Here is a 14,251-nt window from a genome sequence, read left to right on the forward strand (position 1 = left end):
CATGAATTTGCTTTAGCTAATATTAACTGAGCACTTACTATATTCCAGATGTTAGACTAAGCACTTTAGATACATTATGTGATTTAATGATTGTAACATTTCAGCCCCAGCTGAAGTCCATATACTCGTTAGAAGAGATACTTTAAGGAATATAATCCAGAAACACATTTTATTTGCTAACCCAAGAAACTTAGTGGTATTTGGAAGTAGAAGGGTAAGCATATAAAATATGAGAGGGATAATAAAATCTTGGTTTTAGCCTTGCTAAGATGTCAGTCTTAGCCATTGGTCACAGTTCATGACCTGTAAACTTAAATCCAAATGGAGAAGTTGCCCAACAAGAGTCTATGCTTGCTTCTGTGATGCACATCCAACTTTGCAGTAGTCCAGGGCATTTTTAGTTCTCTGTACCAGCTGATGTTGCTGCAGTGTTTCCTAGAAATAGGGAGACCCTAGGTCTTGATTTGCCCAGGACAGTCCTGGTCTATGCCCGTTGTCTTGAAGTAATTATTAATTTTGCATCCTTTCATTCTCAAAAGTGTCCACTTTGGAAAATAATTTACTTTGAGGAAATTTGTTACAGACTGGGCAGGGATTGCTGATGAGACTGAGTCAAGTTTGGGCAGTGAGATCACCAACTCCTGCCCCTTCCATTACACTGTAGGTCAGGCATCTCTTTATCTTACTTTCTAAAGAAAGTCACGTCCCCTGAAATGCACCAGGATATCTGGTTTCCTCACTTATCCAAATAATAGCTGACAATCACAGAAAAAGCAAAAGTATCTGTGTAGTGAGAATTAGTGTGTTCTATAATAAAATTCTTGCCTTTGTCTGTGGGAAACATTCTTATTCAAAGCCTGTCTTCTCTTCTTTTACTCACAGACCTCCAAAAGCTTGGGTATCTTATTTCCCACCCACAGGTGATTAAAGGGATAGGTTAGAAAGAGAAAGAATGCCTAAGGCAAACACTTCGGCATGAGCAGGCAGTGAAAGTGGCTTATATGAGAGGGAAAGGCGGAAGGCTTAAAAGGAAATGCAAGGACTGCCATACAGGTACAAACGCCCCAGCGCTCTGCAGAGAACCCACGCAGAGGGCAGTAGTGGGAGTTCATAATGATGACCTTGAATTATCAAGAAAATGTTTCATTGCATTTGGTAGGCTGCATTTAAGAAGGTACGGCAGCATGGAACATTTTAGACCAGATCTCTATCTAAGATACTTCATATTACTTAAATTAGACTTATAAGAGGTAACTCTTCAATAAGCACCTTGATTATACGGAATGACTTAACCTTCTGAGAGTCCTGGGCGGCTAAGAATCTAATATATAAAAAATGTCATTTAAGGCATCCTTCCTGCCTTCAATGACTTCAAATTCTTGTTGATATTATAAGTTTTCATGCTTCCTAGATGTCTTTGCATTTTAATAAAGGACTTTAAAAGACCAAAATGTCTTACAATCCTAAGGGAGTCAAGTTCCGGTAATATAATTCTAGGCACTGAGAACATAGGAGGAGGAAAGTTTCAGGGGCCAAAGGATGTTTCTGGTTATCCATGCAGAGAGTGCCAGCTTTTTGTTGTGTGAAGATAGTCCTATAAAAAGGGTGATCTTCTCAGCTGCTCATGTCCTCGGGAATCATAAATCCCCACCTCTGAGGGACCCTCTGGCCCTGAACCATGTCCGTGAGACAAAGAACAGAGTGAGTCAAACATGCCCCTGGCTGAGTAGAAGGTGGAAGAGTCCCCAGGGCGACTGAGGCACTCCTTGGTACTAATCAGAAACAAAATTAGGAATCATTTAAGTGCCAAGTGGTCCTGAGCTCTCAGAGTCAAGACTGCTGGGGTTCTGAGAATTCTGGCTGAATATTCAGTAGGTTTCTGCTCATTAATTCCATCCATGACAATGTTTAAAGTGTAATGAAAACTCAGTGCAAAAAATTAGAAGACTTTCAGCTTTTCATAGTTATCCCCAGGACACGCCAAATCTAAAACAGAGGAAGCAGAGATGAATGAGGCCCTCCTCTGCTTTGTTGCTCTCATTGGTGCCCCTGCAGGAAACTCAGCCTGGAACGTGGAGGAGCTCCCTGAGGAGGAGATAAAGGCTCTAGATGGGAGGAGGGGCCCTCCCCCTTCCAAGGGTCAGTTCACCCTGTTACCTAAACCCTCTACTCAGTGGAGTAGATCTGAGGTCTGGGACAGTCACTTAAATCTGTTGAACTGTGATGCGTTCCTGCATGTTGTTCCCAAATGTAATTCAGGTTTGCATTTCCCTGACCAAAGCTTGGTGCCCCTCCCAGAATGTCACTAACCCTATACTTACTCTTTCTCTGGGAGGTAGATCCTTGGTCTCTGTATCCAGGCAGGAAAGACAGCCACTCAGGTCCAAACAGCTCTCCTTTGACTCCACTTGGCATTTCTGCGTTTTCAGAGTATTGGTTTCTCAATGTCTTCGGCTAGAGGAAAATAGACAGCAAGGCCATAAGTAGCTGATTCAGATATTCAGGGACCGAATAAACCTCATCATCCCAGTCTTGGGCTGAGGCAGTGAGAGTGACTGCTTCCTGTACATGATCTCAGAGGTACATGGACATCTTTTTTCAAAACAATATTTTCTGTGGTTAATATTTATAATTCCCTATTAGATAGAGGCTTATTCTCCTGTGGCCTGTGTGGGTTCACCTTCTATGCCTCATCAGTCATTGCACCACTCATGTGCTGGGAGAAGATGTACAGAAGGAGGGATCCAAGGGGTGATGGGGACCCTGGTTACTAAGAACTGGGAAGGCACACCCCAGTACAAGAGGAATGCTGATGACAGCAGAGACACATTTTACTGCTAAATTTCTGGTGTGTGTCTCACACAGATTCCATTCCTTTACCCCGTGTGTTATGAGCTGAATTGTGTCCCCCCCAAATTTGTGTGTTGAAGTCCTAACCCCCAGTACCTCAGAGTGTGATTGTACTTGGAGGTAGGGTCTTTAAAGAGGTACTTAAGTTAAAATTAGGTCATTAGGATGGGTCTTAATTCTATCTGACTAGAGTCCTTATAAGAGGAGGAAATTAGGACACAGACATGTACAGAGGGAAGACCATGTGAAGACACAGGGAGAAGATGGCCGTCTACAAGCCAAGGAGAGAGGCCTTAAAAGAAGCCACCCTGCCAACACCTTGATCTCAGACTTCTAGCCTCCAGAACTGAGAGAAAACACACTTTTGTTGTTTAAGCCACTCAGCCTGGGGTACTTTGTTATGGCGGCCCTAGCAGACTAATATACCCTGCATCATATCACCTCTGCTCCACCCTCCGACACACACTCACCAACGCACCCTACTGTCATCATGGGCTCCTGGGAATAAGGTCGTTGAGTTTGGTTTACCTTATGCCACCTGACCTCAAAGTACTACTTTAACATCTAAAGAAAGTCATATCTGCTACTGTACTCAGAAAAGCCAAACTTAAAGTATTTTAGGCTTTATCTAGTTCAGGCATTCAAAAGTCAGTTGCTATGAATAATAACAAGGAAGCTCAGGAAATTAAGGGAAGAGAGGCTGACCCCAGAGTGGGAGCTCCAGAAACAGGTTTGTTTTAATTTTTTTTTACATTCTGCTTTTTTCATTGAAAAATACTTGATTTACAGTATTGTATTAGTTTCAAGTGTACAATATAGTGATTCAATATTTTATAGCTTATACTCCATTTAAAGTTATTATAAAATAATTGGTATATTTCCCAGTGCTGTATGATGTATCCTTGTAGCTTATTTATTTTATACATAGTAGTTTGTATGTCTTAACCTCATCCCCCTATCTTGTTGCTCCTCCCCTTCCCTCTCTCTACTGGTAACCACTAGTTTGTTCTCTATATCCGTAAGTCTGTTTCTGTTTTGTTATATTTATTCCTTTGTTTTATTTTTTAGATTTCATATACAAGTGATAACACAGAGTATTTGTATTTCTCTGACATATTTCACTAAGCATACTCTCTAGGTCCTTTCATGTTGTTGCAAATGGCAGAATTTCATTCTTTTTTATGGCCGAGTAATATTCCATTGTATATATGTACCACATCTTCTTTATCGATTCATCTCTTGATGGGCATTTAGTTTGCTTCCATATCTTGGCTATTGTAAATAATGTAGCTATGAACATTGGGGTGCACATATCTTTTTGAATTAGTGTTTTCATTTTTTTTTTTTTTTTTTTTTGGCTATACCCAGCAGTAAAATTGCTGGCTTATGTGGAAAAAGACAACAAATAACAAACGTTAATGAAGATGTGGAAAAAAGGGAGGCCTAGTACACTTTGGTGGGAATGTAAATTGGTGTAGCCACTATGGAAAACAGAGAGTTTTTGATGTTTCTTAAAGAGTTATTAACCACCATCCCCAGGCCAGAGAAAGACCTCAATCTAGACCTGGGATGTAGGGGGTTCTAGAGTCCAAGGATGGGCCAAGGTTAGTTAGAGCCCTTGCCTAGCTCCAACAGGAAGCAGGGTGTGCTATCTCCCAGGGAGAGCCCAGGGTGAGACTATAAGCCCTGGTGGATGGTCACTGAGACTCAATGTATGTGTACACACACACACACACACACACACACACACACAATGGTAGAAGACTGGGACCTGCCTGAACAAAAGGGTTTTCCAGGGGAGAAAGATTCTCTCAGTAGAAGTAGGGTTCAAAACAAGGACTTGGTGATAAGAGTAAGAGAAAAACAAAACTATCAGCTTGATTTTACTCCCCAAAGCCGAGGTGTTGTACTGAGCTAGCACAGCCAGCAATCGCAGAGGCCCTTGTCACCTGTCATACCTGCCTGTCCTTCACAAGGTGGAAGCCCAGACAGCCCATCCCTCTGCGTAACTCATTTCCACATCATCTACACTTTCCAATAAGCTCTTACTCTATTAGATTGCTTCCTGGAAGAGCCAAATATTAAAAATCACTGGTCAGTCAGTGCTTTATTCTGTTATTCACCAAACTGATTTTTTAAGCTCAGAACCAATAAAGCTGTGACCGCAAAGAACGGATATGGATTTCTCATTCTCACACACTCATATATAATAATAATAAAACCTTATTAAACAAGAGACATGTTGTTTCAGGGAATTTTTCTTTCCCTTCTCCAGTGCCCCAAGGCTAAAATATACAATCTTATTAACTTCCTGGAAGAAATACTCCCTTCCCTTGGTGAAAATGCTGAGCATTCATCTTCTTGGACCTCGAAAATGAGACAGGCCTTTGACATGAATGTAGGTGGGCCACAGTTCCATCCAGGGAAATCTAGGCGAGTGAATCTGATTAGGAGACGCCCAAGGAATCTGCATGGAGTCCAAGAAGCCTTCTGGAATAAATGCTCCTGGATGTCCTGGGCCAGGAAGATAAGGACAAAGGATCTGATAGTAGGTTGGCACAGCAGGGCATACCAGATCTCAGGGGACTGGAGATATCATTTAGTTCATGCTCCCGCTCAATCATTCAGGGGACTGAGGCACAGACAGGGGCTGTCAGTTACCTAGTCACACAAAATAGCTGATGGAGCAGGAAACAGAAGACTGGCGTCCTGTTCTGGGCTCCTTCTTCCTTTGCCTTCCACCCCACAGTCCTGGATTGATCTCAAACTAAGCAACTTCATCTGTAATTCCTCCATCTCCTGTGAGATGGCTTCAAGCTCCTCAGGGAGATCAGAGCCATGTTTTGCCCTCCCATCTCGGCCCACAGCAAAAGCAAGAGCCACACCACTCACACAGGTTGGGGAGTCAGTCAGTATCAGCCAGGATCTGTTCAGGAAGAAACGACCTCCACCAGGTGGTGAATAAGTCAGGACTCAGCAATCTAATTCATGGGATTCCACCTGACCATGGACAATATATGCTCCAGGGAGGGCTGATCATCAGTGAGAATCCTGAAGCGGCCTGATGGTAGGAGCTGCAGCCCTGTTTTCCTGGGCCAGAGCCTGTAGGTGAGGAGAAGACAGGGATGCAGGCTGTCACCAAGGGTGTCTAGATCAGAAATTTGTCAATCCCTCAGGCAAGACTGCCTGTGGACAGCCAGGGGATTACCATTAGTTTGGGAGGATGGAGGAAGAGATCCAGGACTAACTGAGGGGGTGATGATCACTGAGAGACAGCATGAGGATCTGGACCCCAAGGCAGAGGAGGGCCCCCACGTGTGATGCTCAGCTCCACCCAGCTCTACACAGCGGTGTCAGGATCTGTGTGGTCCTCACGAGTGAGTGGCTGTTATGGACTGAATTGTATCCCTCTGAAGGTCACATGTTGAGGCCCTAACCCCCCATGTGACTGTATTTGGAGATAAGTCCTTCAAAGAGGTAATTAAGGTTCAATGAGGACATAAGGATGGGCCTCTAATCTAATAGAACTAGTGTCCTTATAAGAAAAGAAAGTGACACCAGAGCTCGCTCTCTCCACACACGCACCCAGAGAAGAGGCCGCAGCGAGAAGACATCATAGGAAAGCCAAGGAGAAGAGCCTCACACGAAACCTTCTGGCACTTGGTATTGGGCTTTTGGCCTCCAGAACTGTAAGAAAATGAACTTCTGTCGTTGAAGCCCCCCAGGCTGTGATATTTTGTTATGACAGTCTGAGCAGAGGAATACAGGGCTGATAGTCTCCAACTGGGGAAGAGCAGGAGTTCAGGCAGTGCCCCGGTGACCAGGGCTCAGGTTCTTGTCGCTGGCTCCAGAGGGGCAAGGAGCCTCTTTCTGTGAGTCTTAGCAGACTGGAGCAGCCCTGGGCTCTTCATGCACTGATACTCTGTGTTTCTTCCTTTTCTGTGGTCCTAAAAACAAGACACATCCCTGTGTTTTATCCTTTTCTGTGGTACTGAAAACAAGACATGTCCCTGTCATTAACTGAGGTCTTTCCAGGAGAATGGAAAAAGGATCGAACGACCTCTCATGGCCTTTGTAGCCACAGAACTCTAACTATAGGAAGAACACGGGCAGAGATTTATCATCGACAAGTTTCAGTGGGATTTTTAAACTGCAAGATTAGAAATCTTTTAACACCAGAGAAAAGGAGCAACAATGGGCTAATTATGAATATGAGTATTTACATATGTCTCAGATTATATATTCCAGATACTGTTTGGTGAAACCAAATCAGGTGACTGTCACATACACATGGTGTTCAGCAGAAGTTGTCTAGGTATTTTCACTGCAGAGGAGATAGTTCTAATACACACAACAGCTGCAAAGCATCGGACAGATTCCCTTGCCCACCCTCCTGCTCACCATTAGCGGAGTTAATGTGTAGGGATCCTGCCAACGTTTCTCTCACTCCCACTCAGGCAGTATCAACAGCCGAGCTCTGGACCCTGGGTCCAGTGTCCACCCTCAGCCCCTCTGTCTGCTGCATTTCCCTCTAGATCCCATTTAAGATCAAACACCAAATGTTGTCCAAGCAATTACTGTGCACTCAGCTTCTGCTTTGCTGAACTGTGAGACAGTGACTGAAATGACCTCTGAGGTTGCTTCCAACCTGAGAGGCAGGGGAGGCTACAAGAACATGCATCCTCAGAGCACTCAGGCAGTGCTCCCTCCAGGAAGCCTCCCTGACTGCACAGACGATGGAAGTGTTCACTAAGCTCTATTAATTCCCTTTCCTCCTGCATATAGAGATAGACTATATTTTCCTACTTCCCCTTTGTGGAAATGCTGTCCATGTGACAACAGAATGTGGGTGGGAGTGATGTATGTCACTTCCAAATTTGGCTCCTAACGCCTTCACTTTTTGCTTGTCTGCCAGTGGGAGAGGGAGAAACCAGTGTAAAATGCCAAGGTCCTAGGAGATGGTGGGATCCACTATATCTGAAAAGCCTGGATCCCTTAATGAGTATGTGGAGCAGAGCCCCCTCTGCCCCCCAGCACATTAGACGGTGACAAGAGGGAGAAATAAACCTGTATTGTGGCAAAGTCACTGAGAGTTGGAAGTTGTTTGTTACAACAATTAGCCTGTCTAGACTAATACACTGATTGACTCGCAAGTTGAAAATAATAGTCATTTGATCTCTAATTGAACATGGCCTCAGATAGGAGCTTATGAACATGTGTAAACAATTTTCTAATACAGTAGAGCTCTGAAAGCAAACTGTGGCCTGTCTGACTCCTGAGAGCATGCTCCCGATCTGTTTCTTAACATTCTCTACCCAGGCTGCAGCGGTAACCATCAGGTGCTGTGCGAGAGTGTACGAGAAAAGCTAACTCGTAATATTTCTGATCTGGAGAAAAAATTTCAAACATGCATATGGACATTTTTGTTGCATCGTGTGAATTGTGTCCCTCCTTATTTAACCAGCGTGTTCCCATCTCATCCTCCCAAGGATATCCTCCCCAAAGAAACTGAAGCAGCCTTTGAGCTGGATCTAGAACCATCTCCTGGGTAACCATTGCACTGAAGACAGCAAACTCAGAGTGTAGGGTTTTAGAGATGGCTTCTGTGGCACTTTCCAAAACCTGCTGCGCTGCCCAGAGCTCAGCTGAGATGCAGAGATCTGATGTGGTGACAGACTAGGTCTGCAATCCACAGGCACAGCGTGGCAGAGAGACCAGCAGGGTCTAGGGCTGGGGGCCCAGGACTCCTGAGATGCACTTCTCCTATTTAATCGGGAGGTTCACAAACAGAGAAATTCATAGCATTCTCAATTATTCCCTTGCTCAGCTGCCTCCCCAGTCTGGGCCTTGGCATCACTCGCCTTGGTATAAATCACATTCTATCAGCATAACTGCAGGGCTTCGGGGAGCGTTTTGGAATACGAGGATGTTAATGCACTGGGTTTTGTTCTGAGCCGTGAGCCACCTCTTGGGATTTGGGAATCTCTCTTTTCAGTCCAGGAGCACTGATGAGCTAGTACGGGCTCCTGACCCCCTTGACTCTTCCCCTGGCTCCTGGGGCTGCTCTGAGCAGCGGAACCAGCCATATCTGCCCGGTACTGCAGCCGGCCACGGCTTTCCAGGCAGCTGGTTCCACCCGGAGCCATTCAAACTGCAGTTTCTTCTTCCTTTTTTTTTTTTTTTTTAAATTACTAACTACACCTAAAAGTACTTTGCACATGTAGGCTCTGGGTGAATGTTTGTGGTTATTTTGATGGCAATTGCACTGGTGTCCTTTATCATAGGGTTTGGCTAGGAGCTGTTCTCTAATTCTATCCCCAAGCAAAAATTATGCTGGGATGCCAAGGAGATGGTCCTTGAAAGGTGACGGAAATAAGGGAAAGACACATACCGACAGGCAGCTGAATGTCATTTAGCTTTTTAGCCAGGTCTGTCTCTCAGTGCCCCAAATTTACATTTACCCACTCAGAAAAGCCTCATACAACACTTACTAGGCATTGGGGTGGTTCTAAGTGGTTTACAAATGCTTACCAATTTACCATTCTGTACTATTTCTTATGCCCATTTTATGAGAAGAAACGCAAGACGACAGAGAGGTTAGGGAACTTGTGCAAAGTCACAGAGCTAGTAAGTGGTGGCACCAGGACTTGAAGCTGCAAAGTCTGGTTCCAGGGATCACGCACTTAATCACTGTGCTGTTCACTCCTGCGTGGTTACCTCTGCCTCCCAAACAAGGCTCAGACTGTTTGTGCTACCTGGAATGTTGTTTTTCCTCTTCTTCACACTTCTAAATTCTAGCTCATCTTTTAGGACTGACTTACAACCTAGTTCCCACAAGAAGCCTTCCTGAACATTCAGCGCCATGCTCCAATAACACAGTGGTTCAGAGCATGGCATTTGGAGTTAAATTGTATAAACCTAGTTCAATACCCAGCCCTGCCATTTACTAGCTTTATCACCTTGAATAAGTTACTTAACTTCCATGAGCTAAGTTTTCTTACCTGTAAAATGGAGATAAATGCTGCATCTACTTCACAGGGCTGTTCAGAGGATTCATTGAATTACCGTATCCAAAATACTTAGAATAGTGCTTGACTTATGCTGCATGCTATTTATACGTTTTATTATGATTATTGCTATCATTATTATTAGCACTATTTCAAATTCTCCTCTCCTAATGCTGTTGTGTCACAGTTCTACTTTCCTTGTCTGATCTTTATTTCCTGCAAGATTGCAGGATTATCTACTGCTCTTAAAGATTGGTTGTGCGTGTATATATATATATTCTCTGGCACTTAGACTGGTATACTGCAGACAGTAAACACTCATTTAATAGCAATAATTAATTAATGAGTTGGAGGTACCTAGTATTATATCCCCAGCCACAAGGATTCAAAAATCTCTTTCTTTCCCACTGAATTGCATATAAATATAAGTCATAGGTCTTCATTGATTTTGGAATGGTGCGTCTCAGGGGAAACTGAATGTCATAGTTTAAAGAAAACCAACTCCTAAATAAATTAACAGGCACATTCATCAACTGGGGTGGTTCAGTTAAAATGGGGCACAAACTTCATGGGATTTAAATATCCCTGGTCCGTAGAGAAGCATCAGCCTCCAAGAATATGTGGCTCCAGATGTCATCGTCTTAACCTTTGCTTTCTAGTCTTGTCTTCAGAGGCAGCCGCTTATTTACAATGGAGATTCTGCAGATAGACCACGCCAGGTAATTGAGAAACAATTTGAAGACCGATGTCTTATTATCACTCGAGGGACACAACAAATAACCACTTACAGAACCTTCTCTATTATTTGACTATTTAGGTCCTCAGGTTCATTGACTGCACAATATCTTTAAGGAATCATTCTGAAGTCAGTAAGTCTCCATGACTTACAAGGAGTCTGGAAGCTATTGAAAGGCTCTAGGTGTGGGGTGGACTGGGTCCCTGAAAGGCAGATGCCTGCTGCTCCCACTGAAAATAGGGACAAAAGTTTCACTCAGCACAAGGAGATGAACTCAATTTAAAGGGGCAGGGTCTCCTGCAGCCTTCTTGTGTGCAACTTCTCATCATTTAGTATTGTTTGGGGATGTTAGCCTTTGGGAAGGAGGTAGGGGAAGAGTTATGGATGACAGAACCTACTTTTCTTAGAAAGGACAGAACCATAGTATGTTCATAAACATGCTCTGGTTCCCCAGGGTACTCTTTCCAGAGTGCTGGCATCCTCTCCCATCCCTGTGGTTCTCAGTAGGGCTCCCAAGAGCCATGATAAGGAAGATGAAGCACCAGGAAACAGATGTGATGCCAATGCTTCAATCCCACTACCCTCCATTCCTTACTTCTCAAAATATTTCCTACCTGCTTTCACATAGAACCCTGTATAGCTCGAGATTTTTTTCCTCCTGTTCAGGGACAGGTTTGGGATGAGTTGGTACATCATCTCATACTTTCCTGGTTGCCCTGAATAAACTATATGTCGAATGGCATCCCACAGATTGCTTAGCTTTTCTTTGGCCTTCTGGCTTGGGCGGTGTGGAGGAAAGGAGAAGACTGGATAGGCTCAGGGAAAGGGAAGTAGCTAGTGCTTTTGTAGAAAAGCAGTCACCACCCTGGGGTGGTTGTACTGGGGTTGCTGTGTGTGTAACTTGTGAGTGGTTTCCCCAATCCTTCTAAAACCGCATTCTCCATAACTCTTCTAAGGCATGCTTAGTATTGTGAACGATTGTTAAGAACATCCTTTTTCTTGTTACACCTCAGCACCTTCTCCATAACATTACACCTTCCTTCACACATTTTATTTCATTCAGTATTTCACACACAGTATAAATCACCACCTCTAATCATCTCTCCATTTGTTTCCCTCGTCTCCATGTCAACCACCAGAACTCTGGTCCAGTTCTCATCATTTCACTCTCAGATGATGGGGGTTCAACTGGACATTCTGCCTCTCTGCTCCTTGGACACCAGTTATTCCATGGTCCCTGACAGATTCATCTTCTTAAGTCACTGCCTTACTTAAGAAAATTCAAGGGTCCCCCATTGTCTACTAAAAGTTAAGCTTAGCCTGGCTTTTAAAGCCCTCTAGAATCTGGCTCTAATCTTTCTTTTCTGGGAGTCCCTGATATATACTTTACATAATTTTTATCATTCCCAAATTTACCCCACACTCGTGGCTCTTTGCATTACTACATAACATGCTCTCTTCCTGGAATGCCCGACACCCTCTTCCTTGCCCCATCTGTCAAGCCACTTAATTCATTTGGCAAAGAAGGAGTGCCTCCTCCTCCTCCAAGGTCTGCTCTCTTCAAGAACCTGGCTTGTTTTAACCACTTCACATCTACTACCTACTGTCTTATTTTCAGAGATATGAGTGCCTTCTGCCTACATTACTGGACCATTAGCTTGATGCCTTATGAAGTATAACATCAGCTCTGTCACCCCTCACCCAGATTCTTTCCCTCTCACATCAGTATTTACTTGGGGCCAGGATTATAAGGTGTTCCACAAATATTTTAAAAATACATGATCTAAATTCCACCTTTGGGAACTAGATGATTGGGGTACAATCCTTTGCAAAAGAAAAATAATGTGCGTTTTGTTGTCAGTATTGTGGGAGACACACCTTAAGGTACCAACTCCTGTCGGAATCTTCCTTTACCTGTGGTGACCCTGAGTGGAAGGAAGGCCCACCCCTGAGTGTCAGGAGGACAAATCACCTTGCTCTCCCTCACCTTCTTTGAAGACACTGTTTCCTCCACATGGAATTCTCTTCTTTTCCTTTTTCCTTGATATACTCTTTCCCAGCCTTCAACATTAATAGCAAGTATTATCACCCTAGTGACTCTTTACCAGACCTCATCTCTCCATTGCCACTCTATGTTGTTTAAAACAAAAATGTAAATGTAAAGGTTAACACAATTGCCCAGTGCATATGTGACCTGATTGTTTCGGGAATTTAAATCTTTCCCCATCTGTGGACCCGTGGCTTGCCTTGAACTGGCCCTCCATGCTGCTTTCTCCTTGTCAGGGAGAGATGCAAGCTCTGAGCATCTCTCTGTCTCTTCCTCCACAGGATGTGCTCACATTCTGGCTTTCTCCACTCCCACGTGTGAGAACCACATTGCCAAGGCAAAAATGTGTGCTTATTCTTTGGTCACCCAGGATAATGTATGGCCTTAAGACATTTCAGCCACTGCCTTGTGTCCCCCACACCTGACACACAAGTGTGTAGCCTTTACTCCTCTGAATGGATCATCTTTGTTACTCCTCCCACCCCCAGATACAATATACTGTATCAGTTCTTCAAGGGCAAGGGAGCTGTGCTTTATTTGCCTGTTCTCTCGTTGCTGATCCTGGCACCCAGCCCTGAAGTGGGCTTCAGAATCTGTTCATTCCTTGAATGAATGAACTGAATGAACACCAGCCAGATACTTTCCTCACCATCTTTCTTCATCTCAATTTGTGTGCTCAATCTTAGCTGCATGGCTATGGATGTATTCCTGATTAAGGAGCACTAAGTAGGTCAAGTGATGGAAAACAATGAACAAATCCAAAAATTATATTTTGATTTAAGCTTCTCATTCTTTATATAGTAAGGTTCTCTATCCTTCTGTGAAACTTTCAGATGTTTGTGGGGAAGCATAGAGGCCTTGTGATGGTTATATCCCAGAAACTCTTCCTAAATCTAGGTCTCCGGTTGCTTTCTTCCTTGAAGCAGGATCTCTCAACTCAGACTACCTTTGCCTTCTTTTTACTGTCCTTATCCTCCTTATATCCCTTGGAATTCTTCAATGTCAGAGTCTGTTTGACTCTTACTGATTAACACTACGGGAAAATGAGGAAACAGATAATAAATATGGGGACATTATAAAAGCTTAAGAACTCCAGCCATGTCTGCAATTCCATTCTTTGCCTTTTTTGCTATGGTAACTGGCTGAGGGAGGTAGCATAGCCCAATGGCTGCTTTGAATCCCAACTCAGCTGCCTGGAGGAGGGACTTGGGTAGCCGGTGTGACTTCTGTGCTCTCAGTTTTACCATCTGTAAAAAGGGGACACTAAATCCGCTTCTCAGTGTGGTTTGTAAGCATCCCATTGGATGACTGATACATGTTTGCCCTTAGTCCAGAGCCTGCGACATCATTACTGCTCAGATCATTGTAATTAACATCACTGCTGCCGCTCTCGCTGGAGTTATTGGCAACCGTGGTAGGCACTGGAGCTGGTATAACTTTTTCACCGCAGGCGTGGCACTCCCTGAAATTCAGCTCCTTCCTCAGCCCCGTTTTTGAAGGGGAAGAGCAGTCTGCCTAGAGCTTTATTTGCCTTCTCAGCAAGACTTAATGAGCTGAGTCCAGAAAACTCAAGCCAAGGAGAAGGGAGGCAAAGGGAAAAACCAGTCTAAT

At 43.9% G+C, this 14,251-nt stretch overlaps 1 protein-coding gene across 2 annotated transcripts in view; it reads left to right on the forward strand.

The window, feature by feature from the left end:
* LOC309612569 (uncharacterized protein) overlaps nucleotides 1-14,251 on the forward strand; it is a 452,870-nt gene that overhangs the window by 361,745 nt on the left and 76,874 nt on the right. The gene's annotated exons all lie outside the window — the stretch shown is intronic.

This window comes from Balaenoptera borealis (genome assembly GCF_965194805.1).
Source record: "Balaenoptera borealis genome assembly, chromosome: 15".
Taxonomy (NCBI): domain Eukaryota; kingdom Metazoa; phylum Chordata; class Mammalia; order Artiodactyla; family Balaenopteridae; genus Balaenoptera; species Balaenoptera borealis.